General features: G+C 41.1%; 1 long non-coding RNA gene across 1 annotated transcript in view; it reads right to left on the bottom strand.

The window, feature by feature from the left end:
• Positions 1–3070: 3070 nt before the first annotated feature.
• Positions 3071–21263, bottom strand: part of LOC122541046 (uncharacterized) — a 32686-nt gene continuing 14493 nt past the window's right edge. Inside the window, exon 4 of the long non-coding RNA XR_006309496.2 lies at positions 3071–3171. This is a non-coding gene — a long non-coding RNA (uncharacterized LOC122541046). The remainder of the gene's footprint in view (positions 3172–21263) is intronic.

Genomic DNA, 21263 nt, shown 5'->3' with positions numbered 1-21263 from the left:
GAGAGCAGTAAATAAAGAATCCAGTGTCCTAGGTTTTATTAAATAAGGCATCAAGTATAAGAGTAAGGATACTGTACAGAACTTATACAAGACACTTGTTAGCCCTCAGCTGGAGTATTGTGTACATTTCAGGGTGCCACACCACAAGGAGGTTGTGAATGAATTGGAGAGTGTGACAAAGAGTAGTTCCAGGGATGAGAAACTTCAGTTATGAGGTTGATTGGAGAAGTTGGGTCGGTTTTTCTTGGAGAGAAGGCTAAGAGGAGGTCTGTAATGTGCAAAATAACACTGTTTCACATAACAAGTGGTTTGGGTCTGGAAATGTGTTGGAGGTAGAGTCAATTGAGGCATTCAACAGGGCATTGAATGATTATTTGAATGGAAACAATGCACAAAGGTATGGAGAAAAGGCAGGATAATGGCACTAAGTCACAATGCTATGTTGAAGATTTGGCATGAATGCAAATGGCCCAATGGCCTGATTCTGCACTGCAATGATGGTGATTTCGTGATAAGTTGTTTGCGGGAACTTGCTGTTCAAAAATTGGCTGCTGTATTACAACAGTAACTACACTTCAAAAGTATGTCATTGCTCTTAAAGTACTTGAAACCAACCCACAGTTTTGAAAAGCATTCTTAAAATGAAAGTCTTTCTTGATTTCCTTTCAATGGCTAAGTATATAGCACAGGCAAGGAAGGGCCGATGTAACATGCTCAATAATAGGTTAGCCCAACTGAGCTAAGGCAGCAGTAAGGTTGCTGCAATTGGCTCTGGGAAAGGAATGATTGGCAGCCTCCCAGCACCTATTCAATGCTGGCTGTTTGAAGTGTCTGTGAGTGAAGATCAGTTAAAGGCAGGATCAAGGTTGGCAATGATACTGATGATATACAGTAATAGCCTGCCAATATTTACCACCATAGCCTCACAGATGAATAATAGGTGCATGGTGTAGGTTCCAAGTGGTGGTTAGCACCCACAGAATTGTAGCCCAGTAAAGAGTCAAAGTCTCAGGAGAAAAAAAGAGATAAAATTGTAAGGCAGCAAATCACAATAATAGTTATCAGAGGGCTAAGAACTATAGATTTCACTTGAGAACAATATTTGGTCAGGTAATTTAATAATTGAAGAAATTATAATTTAAATTTTAGTCTTTAGTTTTTAACTTAAATTTAAATTTAAATTATAATTTAAGTTAAACACTAAAGACTAAAAACTATTTATCATATGCAATATGGAAACAATGTTATTTAAAATATCTTTTAAATATTAATATAAAATAAAATACACGACTGAAATATTTTAATTAATATATCAAAGGATTTCAGCTTGTAACAGAAAGGTTCTTTTGCCTTTGAGAGAAAAGTTTGCTTCTACTCCTCCAGTGCATTTTAAGTAATGTGGCATTTTTTCCTTCTGTAGCTGAATTAAATAACTTGTTAGCCCTGAAGAAAGTGTACCAAATTTCCATGGATCAAAGCTTATTAGAAGCCTTGATTGAAAGAAAATAATGTTGGTTTGGTGTTAAGGGAAATCATGTCAAACAATCTATTTGAGCTCTTTGAGGAAGTAACACGTGCTGTGGATAGTCAGGAGCTGGTGGATGTACTGTACTTAGATTTTCAAAAGGCATTTCATAAGGTACCACATAAAAGTTTGTTGTGGAATCTAAAAGCTCATGGTATAGAGTAACACACTGGCATAGACAGAAGATTGGCTAATTAGCAGGAAACGTATTAGGGATAAATGGCTCATTTCTGGTTAGCAATGATATGCTGCTGGGATTGCTACTGGGATCTCAACCTTTTACAACTTCTGTGAATACCTTGGATAAAAGAATGGTAGGTGCCAAATTTATAAATGACACAAAGGTAGATCGGAAACTACGTTTCAAAGGGGACATCAGAAAGCTGCAAAAAAGTATTAATTATTTAAGTGTGTGAACAAAGATTTGGCAAATGAAATAAAATGTGAGAGAATGCAAAATTGTTAATTTTGGGAGGAAGAATAGAAAAGCATATTATCTAAATGTTAACATAGTGCAGAGCTCTGGGATGCTGAGGGAGCTGGGTGTGCAAGTATATGAATCACAAAAGCTGAGTAATGCATGTAAAAATGACTGGGAAAGCAAATACAACGCTACCATTTATTGCAAGGGGTATTGAATACAAAGTGGAGAGATTAGGTTTCAGTGTCCTGTGTCATAGGGCACTAGTGAGCTATCTGGAGTACTGCATACAGTATTAGTTACTTTATTTAAGTAAGGATGGAACTGCATTGGAAACAGTTCAGAGAAGATTTACCAGAGGAAGGGCTGGACAGTTTAGGCCTCTATCTGCTAGAGTTTAGAAGTGTAAGGGGTGATTTGATACAAACACAGGGGTTTAAAAGGGTCATTGTGGAGTGGATGTAAGATTATGTGAAAATTTAGAACTAGGGGTCACAGTTTAAACGTAAGGGATTGCCTATTTAAGACAACTGAGGTGAATTTTTGGGGTCAAGAATCTTTGGACTTTTCTTGCTAAAAATGTCATGGAAGCTAAAGTTTCAAATATTATTAAGGCAGAAGTGGATACATTCTTGGTAAGCAAAGGGTCAAGTTGACAAGTAGTGGGATTGTGGATTTAAAATTAAAATCCAAACATCCATAATTTTGTTAAATGGTGGAGTAGAGTCAAGGGCTTGATTCCCTGACTCCTGCTATTCACTCATGTTTGTGTGTTACTAAACTTTGGCCGGTGCGATATTGTTAGTATTCCATTGAAGGTATATAGTCTTGGGCGCAGTTAATGTGCTGCTCCCTTATACTCTAATAGCAATGAAGAACATATGATTTTATCTTAACCCCCATCAGTAGTAACAATGACAAAGATTATTACTACTTCTTGTGGGTGAAATAATTCTGTATTCTTATTACTAAAGGGACAAGTGTGAAAAAAGCACCAAAAATACACCAACATTGAAATATTCTAGTTAGTATCATTCAAAACTTTTGTGCAATTCCAAGAGTTTCAGAAGACAATACTCGTAAATAGACTCTGAAGAAGATTCAATACAAAATTGTTGACTGAGTCTTAATTCACTATTTATTGTCCTCGTGTCAAAATCATTGGTGCCGTCAATATTTTTGTATATTGATTGTTCATTTCATGGCAGGTTGTTCATTCAGACATCTGGAAAAACAAAAGAAACACAACAAGGTCACATGGCTTCAGAAGAGGCATGTTGGGAAGGAGAAGGGAAGAGTATAGAAAAGGGGAGTGAGGCAGCATCAGTGGCAGAATAAAGAGACATGGAGTAGAGAATATTATAGCCTGATCCTTCCTGCTTCCTTCTTAATAAGTTAAAGGACTCCAGAACAAGGCTTGTTATTTAAAGAGGGGAGATGCTGGTCAGCAAAATTATTATTGAATGCAATTTTACCCTAATATATCTGACTTCCATTGAGGTCAATTGACAGTAAAATTAGGCAAGATGTGAAATGGATGTCCAACTAAAATCCATCTGATTACCCTCCATTGGGTCAGATTAAAGTGACCTCCATTTCCACAGATGGAAGAAAATTAGTTCAGCAATGTTATTCTGCGAGTTGTCCTATCACTTTGCCTACAGATAGAATACGACAAACTGCATTTATATTTCAGTTCTTATGCAAGACAATTTCAAACAGTTGCCTTTGTTAGATATAGAAAAATTTGATGCCATCAACTAGCTTTGAAAATGTTTCTCTCAGGCAGTTTTGCAATATATCATACACGATGTACTCATGATGAATGAATAACACTCCAGAAGGTAAAGCATCTTTCCTAATATTTGAATAATTTCACACCTCTTTTAATAATGATAAGTATGAATGGATTTTGATCTCCATTATGTTACAGCTGCAAGCTTGCAACATTCTCCAACAGCTTTGTAATGCAACAATCATACAGGAGCTCTAATGGCCTATTATCTGGTATTGAAGTGGTATTGATGATGAAAAGACCTCACTCTCTATTTGAATGGAATTTTCTGAGCTTGCTTCAGCTTCTACCCAGGCAAGAGGTATAGAGTATTAAATCTGTAAAATACTTGTGGCAGAAAGTACATTTTTCATCCAGTTCTAATTTACGCACTTCATTAAATATTTGACAAGAAGCAGAAAAAATAGTCACATTTATCTGTCGACTGGATTAACCATTGTTTGAATATAACATGTTAAAAATAAAAGCAGAGCATAACTTAGAGAGCAATGAATCAAAAGGCTTTGCTCTTTGTTCTTAATATTATTGTTCAAGCAATTTTTGCAGTTCTGTGCAAGAGGTTATATATTGTTATACATGGAATGATACAGTAAAAACTCAAATCAGATAGTTGGAGCAACGGATGACATGGACAATATGATAGTAGCTGTCAGAGTTTATTACCACTGCTTAAAGCAATGGTAGGAAACTAGATCTCAAACTCTGTTGCTATGGGTTTTGTTTTACAGGGTCTATACCTTGCCTGGAGAGAAGCTGAAGCAAGCTCAGAAAATTCCATTCAAATAGAGAGTGAGGTCTTTTCATCATGTTTGTCAGCATACAAGATATTTGTGCATGGTCCTATTCAGGAATCTTGATTTAATGCTTATGTGAGGGTCCATGCACTTGTTGTAGAACTTGTTGTGAAATTGGCTGCACCGGTGCATGACTTGCCATGTGGTTAACTCACTGAGTAACTCATGCTGTGAATAAATAGCAAGTACCCTTTGGCAGTGTTATTTGTAGAGCTTCTTCATTACACAGGGGATTGTTGCTGATTTTTCTTTTTTACACTGCTGGTCATTAAGTCTGGGCATCATTAGGACTACTAAAGTGTCAGTTTTGACTCAGTTGTTAGTATCTAGCCTCCAAGTCAAAAGTTTGTACATTTAAATTCTACTCCATGACTTGAGTACAAAAAAGGCTGAGGTTGATACTCCATGCACAATACTGAGAGGTTATTGCACTGCTGGAAGTGCAATCTTTCAAAAAATGTTAAACTGAGGCCTAATAGACTCACATAGATGTAGAAGATGCCATAGCATTATGTTAAAGAAGACATTACTTCTGGTGTACTACCAATGTTTATCTTTCAATCGACATCACTAAAACAGATTATCTAATAATTATCACATTGCTGCTTTCAGAATCTTGCTGTGCTGAAATTGGCTAATATATTTCCTATGTTGCAACAGTGACTACAGTTGAAAAAAATGCTTCATTGGTGGTAAAATGCAATGAATGGTGGTCATAAAATATGCAATTTAAATGAAAATGACATTTTCCATTTGCAAACCTTGACAATTACTTCTGACTTTTGCTTCAATGTTCCATTAGATCCAGACTGCATTAGGTTGTCTTCAATGCAGTTAGAGAGCAGATACATGTGAATTTTTAGGTCCATCTTTGGGAGATAAGGAAGACCAGTTTGGAAAACAGAAGGGAGGAGAAGGCTTTGGGAGCAAAGGGTTAGGAAGGCACTGTGCAGCACTCATTGTTGATCTTCAGGTGACATTTCTCCTCCCCAAACTTCACACAGAACAATGTCACAGGTGGCATCATTTCTTTATTTGTTTATAGGATGTTGGCATCGCTGACTAGATGGGTATTTGTTGTTCATCCCTAATTTTTCCAGAGGGCAATTAAGAGCCAACTACATTGCTATGGACCAAGAATCACATATAAACAAGACCAGGGAAGAATTTTCCTTCCCTAAAGGACCTTAGTGATCAATTTTTTTGAATGACAATTGACAGTGGTTGCCATTTCTTTAATGAGTTTAAATTACACCACCTGCCATGGTGGGATTTTGAACTCATGCCCCCAGAACGTGAACCTGGGGTTCCAGATGACAAGTTCAGTGATGTTACCACTGCACCAGCGTTTTACCAATAAAGGACGAAATCACCAAGCTTTGTCATCTATTACAACCTCAGCTTTGATCTACTGAAAGAACAGCACTACCGACGATGGTCATGGTCAAACTGGTCCTTAGTTTCTCTGTTCCAGGATGTATTATGAGATATCCCCAAAGAGAGTCAAGGGGAGGCAATAAGTTAGTTATATTATTGCCGAACTGTTAATGTAGGGGAAATGTTCTGGGGACTTGGGTTCAAATCCTGCCATGGCAGATGGTAGAATTTGAATTCAATTTTTTAAAAAAATCCGTATTAAGACCATGAATTCATTCTTGGGGAAAAAAAAAACATCTAGTTCACTAATGTCCATTAGGGAAGGAAATTGTTATCCTTACATGATCTGGTCTACATGTGATTCCCAACCCAGGAATCCTCTGGCCAATTAGGGATGGGCTATAAATGCTGACCTACCCAGTGATGCCCTCATCCTGTGAATGGAAAAAAATAAAACATTCCCTCTCCTCCGGGCAGCTTCTGAAGTGTAAATAGTCTGTTTGCAACACTGGGATCATGCTTGATCTCAAGGTGAGCTCCTGACCCAGAGCTGCATCAGAAAAATGAGTTTATTGAGGTGAAGTTCTGATGGGCATAGACAGGGTAGAAATGTTTCCCCTTTATAGAGGGGTCAGTAACCAAGAGGCACAATTTTGAGTTAAGTAGCAGAAGTTTAGAGGAGATTTGAGGCAAGTTGATTTCAACTTGAGGACTGTGCATGTCTGGAACTGACTACGGAGAAGGTTGGTGGAGGTAGGAACCTTCAGGTCATTTAAAAAGTATCTGGATGTATACATGAAATAGCATAGCATACAAGGCTGCAGACCAATTGCTGGAAAATGGATTTAGAATAGATGGATGTTTGATTACAGGTGCAAACAGAGTGGGCTGAAGGGCCTCTTTTCATGCTGTAAAATCTTTATGATTCTATGGCCTCTTTTCTGTCCCTCTAATACATGCAAATTCACATGGCTAAGTGGTTAACACTGCTATCTCACGATGCCAGGGACCTAGGTTTGATTCTACTCTAAGGCCACCGTGTGTGAAGTTTGAGTATTCTCCCCCTATCTGTGTGGGTCTGCTCTGGTTTCCTCCTACAGAACAAAGATGTGTGGGTTAGCCATTCTAAACTGCCCATAGTGTCCAGGGATATGCAGGCTAGGCAGATTAGCCATAGGAAATGCAAAGTTATAAGGTGCGGTGGGATAAGTCTGGTTGGGATACTCTTCGGAGAGTTGGTGTGGGCTTGATGGCCTGTTTCCATGCTGTAGAGATTCTATGAAGAAATCAACTCCTGCTTCAGATCCTTAAACTTTAGCTGTCTTAACTAGTTCATCGTGGACTTCTCTTTCTATTTGCTACTGTGAAATTTATTAGTGTTAGTTTGTTAAATTATTCATTAGTACATTATTATTAATATAAATATTATATATGGTATTGCAATTTGATTGTGCATATTTGCTGAGCGTTCACTATTCACTGTATATGATTAGTTAAGCCTTATCGTGGTCACTAAGGGAGAAAGACTGAACTAAATCAGCTGCTGTAAGTCTGGAAAATCCATTCTAAACATAGGAGAGTTTCAGTGCACACAGAACCTAGAATGTGTCATCTCTGCATATCTCTGAGCATTAACTACAACAATTATTGCAATACATTAAAGAGGTTATATAATTCTAAGTTATTTTTGTTGAATTAAATTGCAGGTAACCCCAAGATTGCAAGTTGCTTTTGACTGGATCAACAGATATTTATTAATCACCTTGTCAAGGGGTGATATTACTTGCCTCTGGAGTAGGGTAGTACATGGACCTGGGTCTCCTGGCTCACAGGTAGGTACTCTACCACCACACCACAAGAAAACTTAAAGACTGGTTCAATATTGCCTGCACTCCATGCTCTCTATCATCATTTTAAATGAACACACCAGCTCCTTATTGTCCACTTTGGCTGAGACTACAGGTAGAGCATCATTGCAAGCCAATACTTGGTTTCCTAGCAGCAGTCATAATTCATTTGTCCCTTTCTAGCATTTTGTGCCTTTAATCCAACCAGGTCATCAGCTCACAGGCTGTCTATTATGTTACTACAAGTGGATAATCCCTTCCAGCCATAGCTCTTGACACCTGATAGAAAACCAGGCACAACTGCAGAGGTAGCCTCCAGAGTTCTGTCAAAGCACAACTGCTCCCCCAGTGTCACACTCCTCTGACCTAGTCTACCCCACATGTGATTTTACTCCAATTGCGCACTTTCTCCCTATTACCTCCAAAATTATCCATCCAACCACTTGATTAGAAAGGCAATTGATGACAGTGCTTATTGCCACTTTCTCGGGGAAATGTAGACCAATGAAAGGTTCTGACCTGAAACATCAACTCCCTTGCTGCTTTGATGCAGCTTGATCTGTTGTGCTTTTTCCAGCTCCACACTTTATCGACTCGGAGAAATGCAGGCAGTCTTGTCAGTGGCACATATGGTGGTCATTTATTGAATTGCTTCATGTTTACTTATGAGAGTCTGTTTACTATTGATCTTGACTAGGTATGGATGCCGAGCAAAAGAATGGACACCACAGAAGCTACAAGAAGCTGACATGTAAGCATGAGTCCAGACATTTTGGGATTGTAGACATATTTAAAAGTGCTTGCAAATATAATAATGAGTGTCATCTCTACATTGCTCTGTTATATAAAAAGCCCAACTTCTGAGATTGAATGTAGATTACATTTGTTGTATCAAATGTATTAAAAGGTTATCCAAAGGTTTTATTGGAGTCACAATGTGGATATCTGGTAGATAGTATATTGGATTAGCCAATTGCATGTGAAGAAATTTGACCAGTTGTTTGTAATACTTTGATATGCAGTGTTGGGTCTAACTCTTCATGGCCTGCTCAGCCTTATTTGCAACTCTGAAATTTTATTATATAAGTGGGAGAAGGTTGGCACACACAGCACTTGAACTCATATTTATCCAATTTCAAATGTTTTCCCCTTTTTTCTCATTACAGCACAGCTGTTAAATTATAAACTCTAGAGAAAATGGACAAGATGAGAATACAGCAATATGGACTCTTGCCAGATTAAAGAAACATTGACAAGTAGACATGTTGACAAGACACAGCTTGTTCACTTGCAAACTCCAGCACTAAACAGATAAGTCAGCTTTTTGCAATATCTTTAACAAGATGACATTTACAATGCGATCTATACAATATTGGATGCAGCTTCCTACAGCTTTCGTACATCTCTTCTCTCAAACTGTCAATTTATTATTCATGGGCACTTTCTGCAAGTTTGCAAATAACAGTGACAGTCACCTGTTGTAATTTTTATTCAAACTGACTTAATTGAACAACCAAAAGTGTCTTTGAGCTAATATTTCCAGGATGTGTCCTGTTTTCTCTCTGAAGACGGAACTGAATGTCACTTTCATCTTGTCTATGCTGGGTAGTCATTGAATCATAAACATGTGCAGCACAGAAACAGACCCTTCAGTCCAACTCATTCATGCCGACCAGATATCCTAAATTGATCTAATCCCATTGACCCATATCCCTCTAAACCCTTCCTATTCACATATCCATCCAGATGTGAGGTGTGATTGTTCACTTCTCTCAGGTCATTCATTGATCTGCCTTTTCTGGACATCTGAATTAGGGATCTTCTCAATCCCGATGAGACCATTGTATGTTATCTGTGTCATAGGATTTAAAAGTGGCATTTCCAAGTTCTGGTTCTTGAGCAGAGGGACCATTGTGCAGCCAACTTCGCCTTACACAAATGAAAATGAGAGCTACTGTCAAGTCATCTGATTTCTTATAACCATGCTGATCTCCCTGGATAGAGTGGGCACCATGCTAATAATTTCTCAAGGGATGGGGTAAAGGATGTTGGATTATCTGTAACATTCCAAAACTTTGAATGTAGCAGAGATTTAGAAGTATCTGTCCATTTAAAAGCAAATGGCTGCATATAAGGATATCATTTTTGGAAGCCTGTGCTGGAGGGCATGTGGTGCAAAGGAAATGATGTTCAGAAGCCATACAGTGGCAAAATCAGTGTAAAGATAGTAAAGTGAGTCTTTGGGTTAAAGAAGATAAGGCACAGCATGTCAGCCCATTGGTGTCATGACACAAGGTCAATCCTCTTCCTTGTTGTTCTCCTTGGCATTCCAGTGTCTTTATCCTCAGAGTCAGCAGTGTTGGAAGATGAAAAGGAGATAGCAACATGGGCCAATTCTGACAGCAGATCTTAAGAAACCTATGTAATCATGCCATACACAAAGAGAATGATTCAAATATGTATGTAAAGTGTTGTCCTTCCACTTATCATGCTGGAGCATGCACGTATAATTGACTTGTACATTTGGAAGGATGAAGCAGTACAAAAACATTGAGGTTTTTGTGTTTTGCTGATGTTACTTGAAGGGAACAGAATAAATAGAAAGAAAAAGTGATGGCCTTGCAGATATAGGCATCAGTCAGTTCTTTTGTACAAATGTGGACTGATCACTAATACTTTGAATCATGGAAAACAAATACATAAAAGTTACAAGAAGTGATGCGGAGTTGAAATTGAACATGAGTGTAAATGCAACATAGACATAGAGACAATTTGCTACCTGCTGAAGAACACACCATGTGCTTGGTTCTGTTGAAGTCAATGGACCTGAACATTTGGTGGAAGATATATCTTGTGACAAATGCAGGACCACTTGTTTCTCATCTCTTTCCATGTCAAATCCTACCCCTATAACCTTCATTGACATTGTCAATGCTACCTGTATAAAGACAGATTGCCTGGAGGTATCTTTATAACAGATGACAGTGTTCTGCAACTGGCTCCATGCTGATCTGAAGCTTGCAGTGACATTTGACCTTAGTCATCAGCTGGTAGATATGCTTGGAACAGCAAATACTGTTGGTGGTATAATGATAAATGCAGGTAGTCTGGTTCTGCGGGTACACTGTTCATCCTGGTATTCCCTTTCGTGTCACTCGACATGGGGCATTTTGAAGATTCCAGATTACATTAATTATAACTTCACTGAACAACTGCCACAATTCCCTTAAGCTAGTTGTACACATGAGTTATGGCCAGTTTGCATAGTGCATGCTTTTTTGTCAATCTACAATTGCAATTGGGTTTGTCAAAGAATATCTGGATACTTTTGATTTTTCCTTTACAAAACATAAATATTTCTTATGAGCTATACAAAGACCAGAAAAATGTTCAAAAGGAAATTAAAATTCTGTTAGCAAATGGAAATGACAGTTTATAAAAGAAGAACTACATCCAAAAAAACAAGCAAACAAATCAAAGTAGGACAATTTGCTGTTAAACCTGCTCCCTGAATAAGACCGTGGTATATTGAACCACTCCACATTTCATTCTGCACCTCATGAACTTTCAGCCCTTTGTTTGTCAAAAATCTATCTATCTCTGTCTTAAAGCTTCCACCATATTTTCAGAAAGAGTTCAAAGACTCACAATTCTCTGTGAGAAAAAACATCTCCTTGTCAATGTTTTATATAAGTGTCTCCTGATTTTTAAACAGTGACCACTAGTTCCTGATGAACCTACAAGAGTTCTTTTAATGTGTTTACTGTCAAGATCCCTTTGGAATTTATATATTTAAAACAAATCACTGCTTATGCTTTTGAAGTTCATTGTTTAGAAGACGAACCTGTCCAGTTTTCTTCTTAAGACAACCTGCCCATTCTAAGTATCTCCCTAATGAACTCTCTCTGAACTGTTCTAATGCATTAATAATCTTCCTTAAATAAAGACCAAAACAGTACACAGTACTCCAGTGCCGTGTGTAATTGAAGCATAACCTCCAAAATTTTGTAATTAATCTTTTGCTTGTGATAAAAAATAGCATTGTTAGTTTTTTCTGATTACTTGCTGTACTTGTTCCTAACCTTTTACAATTCATGCACTAGGACACCCAGATCTCTCTGCAACTTAGAGCTCTGCAATCACTAATCATTTAGATCATTCGTAGTTTTATACTCTTCTTGCCAAAGTAGACAATTTCACATTTTCCTACATTATACTCCTTTTGCAAGATCTTTACCAATTCACTTAAGCTATTTATATCATTATGTAGTTTCCTGATATCCTTTACGCACTTATTTTCCGATTTATTTTTGTCTTGTCAGCAAATTTCAGAACCATACCTTCAGTGCCTTCAAAGTTATTTATAGAAATTGTAAAATGGCAAGAATCTAACAATGATCCTTGTGGCACACCATTCATTACATTTTGCTCATCAGAAAATGACACATTTATGCCAATCACAGTTTCTTGCTGGCTAGCCAATCTTTATTCCATGCCAATTTGTAAAGCTACAAACCTTTTATTGTACACAATCATCTTTGTTGTGGAAACTTCTCAAATATTTTCTGGAAATCTAAGTATAATTCCATTTAATCCAAAACACATTATCTTTTCAAAGAATACAACACGTTGGTTAAACATAATTTATCGTTCTCAAAACCATGTTGACTGTGCCTGATTATCCTGAATTTACCAAAGGGTCTGATTTTAACATTTGTCATAGAGTCATAGAGATGTACAGCATGGGAACAGACCCTTTGGTACAACCCATCCATGCTGACCAGATATCTCAACCCAATCTAGTCCCACCTGCCAGCACCTGGCCCATATCCCTCCAAATTCTTCCTATTCATATACCCATCCAAATGCCTCTTAAATGTTGCAATTGTACCAGCCTCCACCACATCCTCTGGCAGCTCATTCCATACACGTACCACCCTCTGCATGAAAAAGTTGCCCCTTAGGTCTTTTATATCTTTCCCCTCTCACCCTAAACCTATGCTCTCTAGTTCTGGACTCCCCAACCCCAGGGAAAAGACTTTGCCTATTTATCCTATCCATGCCCCTCATAATTTTGTAAACCTCTAAAAGGTCACCCCTCAGCCTCCGACACTCCAGGGAAAACAGCCCCAGCCTGTTCAGCCTCTCCCTGTAGCTCCAACCCTGGCAACATCCTTGTAGATCTTTTCTGAACCCTTTCAAGTTTCACAACATCTTTCCGATAGGAAGGAGACCAGAATTGCATGCAGTATTCCAACAGTGACCTAACCAATGTCCTGTACAGCCGCAACATGACCTCCCAACTCCTGTACTCAATACTCTGACCAATAAAGGAAAGCATACCAAACGCCTTCTTCACTATCCTATTTACCTGCGACTCCACTTTCAAGGAGCTATGAACCTGCACTCCAAGGTCTCTTTGTTCAGCAACACTCCCTGGGACCGTACCATTAAGAGTATAAGTCCTGCTTAGATTTGCTTTCCCAAATTGCAGCACCTCGCATTTATCTGAATTAAACTCCATCTGCCACTTCTCAGCCCATTGGCCCATCTGGTCCAGATGCTGTTGTAATCTGAGGTAACCCTCTTCGCTGTCCACTACACCTCCAATTTTGGTGTCATCTGCAAACTTACTAACTGTACCTCTTATGCTCACATCCAAATCAGTTATGTAAATGACAAAAAGTAGAGGACCCAGCACCAATCCTTGTGGCACTCCAGTGGTCACAGGCCTCCAGTCTGAAAAACAACCCTCCACCACCACCCTCTGTCTTCTACCTTTGAGCCAGTTCTGTATCCAAATGGCTAGTTCTCCCTGTATTCCATGAGATTTCACCTTGCTAATCAGTCTCCCATGGGGAACCTTGTCGAACGCCTTACTGAAGTCCATATAGATCACATCTACTGCTCTGCCCTCATCAATCTTCTTTGTTACTTCATCAAAAAACTCAATCAAGTTTGTGAGACATGATTTCCCACGCACAAAGCCATGTTGACTATCCTGAATCAGTCCTTGCCTTTCCAAGTACATGTACATCCTGTCCCTCAGGATTCCCTCCAACAACTTGCCCACCACTGAGGTCAGGCTCACTGGTCAATAGTTCCCTGGCTTGTCCTTACCACCCTTCTTAAACAGTGGCACCACGTTTGCCAACCTCCAGTCTTTCGGCACCTCACCTGTGACTATCGATGATACAAATATCTCAGCCAGAGGCCCAGCAATCACTTCTCTAGCTTCCCACAGAGTTCTCGGGTACATCTGATCAGGTCCTGGGGACTTATCCACCTTTAACCGTTTCAAGACATCCAGCACTTCCTCCTCTGAAATCTGGACATTTTGCAAGATGTCACCATCTATTTCCCTACAGTCTGTATCTTCCATATCCTTTTCCACAGTAAATACTGATGCAAAATATTCATTTAGTATCTCCCTCATTTTCTGTGGCTCCACATAAAGGCCACCTTGTTGATCTTTGCGGGGCCTTATTCTCTCCCTAGTTACCCTTTTGTCCTTAATATATTTGTAAAAACCCTTTGGATTCTCCTTAATTCTATTTGCCAAAGCTATCTCATGTCCCCGTTTTGCCCTCCTGATTTCCCTCTTAAGTATACTCCTACTTTCTTTATACTCTTCTTAAGGATTCACTCAATCTATCCTGTCTGTACCTGACATATGCTTCCTTCTTTTTATTAACCAAACCCTCAATTTCTTTAGCCATCCAGCATTCCCTCTGGTTACCGGCCTTCCCTTTCACCCTGACAGGAATATACCTTCTCTGGATTCTTGTTATCTCATTTCTGAGGGCTTCCCATTTTCCAGCCATCCCTTTACCTGCGAACATTTGCCTCCAATCAGCTTTTGAAAGTTCTTACCTAATACCGTCAGAATTGGCCTTTCTCCAATTTCGAACTTCAACTTTTAGATCTGGTCTCTCCTGTTCCATCACGATTTTAAAACAAATAGAATTATGGTCACTGGCCCCAAAGTGCTCCCCCACTGACACCTCAGTCACCTGCCCTGTCTTATTTTGCAAGAGTAGGTCAAGTTTTTCACCTTCTCTAGTAGGTACATCCACATACTGAATCAGAAAATTGTCTTGTACACACTTAACAAATTCTTCTCCATTTAAACCTTTAACACTATGGCAGTCCCAGTTGATGTTTGGAAAGTTAAAATCCCCTACCATAACCACCCTATTATTCTTACAGATAGCTGAGATCTCCTGACAAGTTTGTTTCTCAATTTCACTCTGACTATTGGGGGGGTCTATTATACAATCCCAATAAGGTGATCATCCCTTTCTTATTTCTCAGTTCCACCCAAATAACTTCCCTGGATGTAATTCTGGGAATATCCTCCCTCAGCACAGCTATAATGTTATTCCTTATCAAAAATGCCACTCCCCCTTCTCTTTTGCCTCCCTTTTTATCCTTCCTGTAGCATTTGCATCAGCTGCCAGTCCTGCCCATCCCTGAGCCATGTTTCCATAATTGCTATGATATCCCAGTCCCATGTTCCTAACCATGCCCTGAATTCATCTGCCTTCCCTGTTAGGCCCCTTGCATTGAAATAAATGCAGTTTAATTTATTAGTTCTACCTTGTCCCTGACTGTTTGACTCACTTCTGTTTTCAGCTGTACCTGTCTCAGATGTGGACAATGACCTCCTCCTGGCCCCTCTCCCACGTGAGAACATTCTGCACCCTCTCTGAGACCTCCTTGATCCTGGCACCAGGGAAACAACACACCATTCTGCTTTTTCTCTGCTGGCCATAGAAACATCTGTCTGTACCTCGGACTACAGAATCCCCTAACACAATTGATCTCTTGGAAGCCGACGTACCCCTCATTGCATTAGAGCCAGTCTTAATACCAGAAACTTGGCAGTTCGTGCTACATTCCTCTGAGAATCCATCACCCCCTACATTTTCCAAAACAGCATACCTCTTTGAAATGGGTATATCCACAAAAGACTCCTGCTCTAGCTGCCTACCTCTCTTATCCTTCCTGGAGTTAACCCATCTATGTGACTGTATCTGAGACTTTCCGCCTTTCTATAACTGCCATCCATCACATTCTGTAGCTGTTGCAAATTCCTCATCGCTTCTATCTGTCTCTCCAACCGATTCACTCGATCTGATAAGATTTGCATCCAACAGCATTAATGGCAGATATAATCCGCAGTAACCCTTAAATTCTCTTTAAACTCCCACATCTGACAAGAAGTACACATCACTGCAAAGGTCATTTTTGCTCCTTCACAATCTACAGACCCAGAAAATAACACCATCTTATTCCTCTACAAATACTGCCCCAGGTTAAATTAATAGCTGTGGCTTATATTTTAAGTTTAGTCAAGAGACTTATCTCCAAAAACATATAATCAAGAAAGAATCCACTATACTCACTACTGCAGCCTTTCTCTTTGACAGACTTAAAACAACAATTAACTTATCTGATTCTGTGCTGTGAACTCCGCCCAACAGTTCCTCCAAGATTAGTTGTGAATTTCACTATTTGTTAATTTTCCCAGATGCACTCCGATGTCCAGCGATACACGAATTCAAACAGCAAAGGCAGTAACTGTGCAGGTTCTCTCTCTCTCTCTCTCTCTCTTGCACTGTCCTCACCATGTGCTTCCTTTGTTTGCCCTTCTCCCTTTTAAACTGCTGTTGTTTTGACCTTTTTTTTCCCAAAGTTCCAAAACAATGCAACAGCATATAAAACAGTAATTGCTGCTCCTAGAATTTGAGGAAATCACCTCCAACACCTAAAATACCTCAAAAAAAGGAGCAGCTCTTACAGCCAGAAATTTTTCCCGTCCTACAATTGCAACATTTAAAAGGCATTTGGATGGGTATATGAATAGGAAGAGTTTGGAGGGATATGGGCCGGGTGCTGGCAGGTGGGATTAGATTGGGTTGGGATATCTGGTCGGCATGGACAGGTTCACATCAGGAAAAATTTGTCTTTAATAATATAGAACATAGAACATAGAAGAATACAGCGCAGTACAGGCCCTTTGGCCCTCGATGTTGCGCCGATCCAAGCCCACCTAACCTATACTAACCCACTATCCTCCATATACCTATCCAATTCCCGCTTAAATGCCCATAAAGAGGGAGAGTCCACCACTGCTACTGGCAGGGCATTCCATGAACTTACGACTCGCTGAGTGAAGAACCTACCCCTAACTTCAGTCCTATATCTACCCCCCCTTAATTTAAAGCTATGCCCCCTTGTAATACCCGACTCCATACGCGGGAAAAGGTTCACACTGTCAACCCTATCTAACCCCCTAATCATCTTGTACACCTCAATCAAGTCACCCCTAAACCTTCTTTTCTCTAATGAAAACAGCCCCAAGTGTCTCAGTCTTTCCTCATACGATCTTCTTTCCATACCAGGCAACATCCTGGTAAACCTCCTCTGCACCCGTTCCAGTGCCTCCACAGCCTTCCTATAGTATGGCGACCAAAACTGCACACAAGATTCCAGATGCGGCCGCACCAGAGTCTTATACAACTGCATCATGACCTCAGGACTCCGGAACTCAATTCCTCTACCAATAAAAGCCAGTACGCCATATGCCTTCCTCACTGCACTATTTACCTGGGTGGCAACTTTCAGAGATCTGTGTACATGGACACCAAGATCCCTCTGCTCATCCACACTACCAAGTATCCGACCATTAGCCCAGTACCCCATCTTTTTGTTATTCTTCCCAAAGTGAATCACCTCACACTTAGCTACATTGAATTCCATTTGCCACCTTTCTGCCCAGCTCTGCAGCTTCTCTATATCCTGCTGTAACCTGCCACATCCTTCCTCACTGTCAACAACAGTCATCAATGTAGCGATGGGCACCCGCATGGGCCCCAGCTATGCCTGCCTCTTCGTAGGGTATGTGGAACAATCCATCTTCCGCAACTACACTGGCCCCACCCCCCATCTTTTTCTTCGCTACATTGATGACTGTATCGGCGCTACCTCGTGCTCCCACGAGGAGGTTGAACAGTTCATCCACTACACTAACACCTTCCACCCCGACCTCAAATTCACCTGGACAGTCTCGGACTCCTCCCTCCCCTTCCTAGACCTTTCTGTTTCTATCTCAGGCGACCGAATCAACACGGACATCTACTACAAACCAACCGACTCCCACAGCTACCTGGACTACACCTCCTCCCATCCTGCCCCCTGTAAAAACGCCATCCCATTCTCCCAATTCCTTCGTCTCCGCCGCATCTGCTCCCAGGAGGACCAGTTCAAAATACGTACAACACAGATGGCCTCCTTCTTTAAGGACCGCAATTTCCCCCCCGACGTGGTCGACGGTGCCCTCCACCGCATCTCCTCCACTTCCCGCTCCTCCGCCCTTGAGCCCCGCCCCTCCAACCGCCACCAGGACAGAACCCCACTGGTCCTCACCTACCACCCCACCAATCTCCATGTACAGCGCATCATCCGCCGTCACTTCCGCCACCTCCAAACAGACCCCAGCACCAAGGATATATTTCCCTCCCCTCCCCTATCAGCTTTCCGTAGAGACCACTCCCTCCGCGACTCCCTTGTCAGATCCACACCCCCCACCGACCCAACCTCCACTCCCGGCACCTTCCCTTGCAACCGCAGGAGGTGCAACACTTGCGCCCACACCTCCCCCCTCACTTCTCTCCAAGGCCCCAAGGGAAACTTCCATATCCGCCACAGATTCACCTGCACCTCCACCCACATCATCTACTGCATCCGCTGCAGCCGGTGTGGCCTCCTCTATATTGGGGAGACAGGCCGCCTACTTGCGGAGCGATTCAGAGAGCACCTCTGGGCCACCCGGACGAACCAACCCAACCAACCTGTGGCACAGCATTTCAACTCCCCCTCCCACTCCACCGAGGATATGCAGGTCATTGGACTCATCCACCGCCAAACCACAACAACCCGACGGTCGGAGGAGGAGCGTCTTATCTTCCGACTGGGAACCCTCCAACCGCAGGGGATGAACTTGGACTTCACCAGTTTCTTCATCCCCCCTCCCCCCACCTTGTCTCAGCCGGATCCCTCCAGCCCGGCACCGCCTTCCTGACCTGCAGTCTTCTTCTTGACCTCTCCGCCTCCATCCTACTCCGACCTATCACCCTCACCTTGACCTCTTTTCACCTATCACATTTCCAACTCCCCTCCTCCAAGTCCCTCCTCCCTACCTTTTATCTTCTCCTGCTGAACACTCTCTGCTCATTCCTGAAGAAGGGCCTGTGCCCGAAACGTCGAATCTCCTGTTCCCTGGATGCTGCCTGACCTGCTGTGCTGTTCCAGCAATAAAGTTTCAACATCAACTACTACCCTCTGTCTTCTTCCATCCAGCCAATTCCTAATCCAAACCTCCAACTCACCCTCAATGCCATATCTCCGTATTTTCTGCAGTAGCCTACCATGGGGAACCTTATCAAACGCCTTACTAAAATCCATATATACCACATCTACCGCTTTCCCCTCATCAACCTCCTTCGTCACCTTTTCAAAGAATTCAATAAGGTTTGTGAGGCACGACCTGCCCTTCACAAAACCATGCTGACTATCCTTGATCACATTATTCCTATCCAGATGTGCATAAATCCTATCCCTTACAATTCTCTCTAAGACTTTGCCCACAACAGAAGTGAGACTCACCGGCCTATAGTTACTAGGGTTATCCCTACTCCCCTTTTTGAACAAGGGAACCACATTTGCTATCCTCCAGTCTTCTGGCACTACTCCAGTAGACAAAGAGGACATAAAAATCAAGGCCAATGGCTCTGCAATCTCCTCCCTTGCTTCCCAGAGAATCCTAGGATAAATGCCATCAGGCCCAGGGGACTTATCTATTTTCACCTTTTCCAGGATTTCCAACACCTCTTCTCTACATACCTCAAAGCCATCCATTCTACTTATTTGTGACTCAGTATTCACATCGACGACAATGCCCTGTTCCTGAGTAAATACTGAAGAAAAGTATTCATTCAGTGTCTCCCCAATCTCTTCCGCCTCCACACGCAACTTCCCACTACTATCCTTGACTGGACCTATTCCTACCCTAGTCATTCTTTTATTCCTAACATACCTATAGAAAGCCTTAGGGTTTTCCCTAATCCTACCGACTAAGGACCTTTCATGTCCCCTCCTTGCTGCTCTTAGCTCTCTCTTCAGGTCCTTCCTGGCTACCCTATAACTCTCAATCGCCCCAATTGAACCTTCACGTCTCATCTTGAGATAGGCCGCCCTCTTCCATTTAACAAGGGATTCCAATTCCTTATTAAACCACGGCTCCCTCGCACGACCCTTTCCTCCCTGCCTGACAGGTACAATATCTTTTAACATTTTCCTGATGACAGATGTAAAGCTAACTGGCCTGAAGTTTACTGACGTCTGTCTCTCCCCCTTTTTGAATGATGTTACATTTGCCATTTTCCAATCCAATGGAAGCTTCTTTCAATCCAAAGAGTTTTGGAAAATTAAAATCAACTGATCTACTAACTTACAAGCCATGTCTTTTCAGACCTTAAGATGAAAGCTACCCAGGCCTGTGGACTCACCATCGTACAGTTCCATCAATTTACTTAGTACTAATTCATTAGTAGCTATAATCTTCTTAAGTCCCACTTTTCCTTCATTTTCTGATGCTATGTTCTTTTCTGGGATCTTTCTTGTATCTTTACAGTCATAGAGTCATAGGGATGTACAGCATGAAAACAGACCCTTCAGTCCAATCTGTCCATGCAGACCAGATATCCCAACCCAATCTAATCCCACCTGCCAGCACCCGGCCCATATCCCTCCAAACTCTTCCTATTCATATACCCATCCAAATGCCTTTTAAATGTTGCAATTGTACCATGCTCCACCACATCTTTTGGCAGTTCATTCCATACACGTACCACCCTCTGTGTGAAAAAGTTGCCCCTTAGGTCTCTTTTGTAACTTTCCCCTCTCACCCTAAACCTATGCCCTCTAGTTCTGGACTCCCCAACCCCAGGGAAACGACTTTGTCTATTTATTCTATCCATGTCTCTCATAATTTTATAAACCTCATAAGGTCACCCCTCAGCCTCCGATGCTCCAGAGAAAACAGCCTTAGCCTGTTCAGCCTCTCCCTATAGCTCAAATCCTCCAAACCTGGCAACATCCTTGTACATCTTTTCTGAACCCTTTCAAGTTTCACAACATCTTTCTGATAGGAAGGAGACCAGTGTGAAATATCTGTTCAATACATCTTCCATTTTCTATTTGCTGTTATTAATTCTGTTTGCTCACTTTCTTAGGATGAACTTGTGCATCAACTCCTTTATTTTTAAAATATTTATTGAAACTCCTACTACCTATTTTTATGTTTCTAGCTGGCTTTCCTTTATATTCTTAATTTTCTGTCTGCCTTAATCTTTTAGATATTCATTGCTGTTTGTTACATTCTGTCCTATCTTCTGACTTGTTACCCATGAGCAATTGTATGCTTTTCTTTCAGTTTCAT

The sequence above is a fragment of the Chiloscyllium plagiosum genome, unplaced genomic scaffold (assembly GCF_037043375.1).
Source record: "Chiloscyllium plagiosum isolate Xiang-an unplaced genomic scaffold, Cpla_swu_hap1 HiC_scaffold_39, whole genome shotgun sequence".
NCBI classification, from domain to species: domain Eukaryota; kingdom Metazoa; phylum Chordata; class Chondrichthyes; order Orectolobiformes; family Hemiscylliidae; genus Chiloscyllium; species Chiloscyllium plagiosum.
Note: the sequence above shows the minus strand (reverse complement) of the source record. Positions and strands in the feature narration are given on the sequence as shown.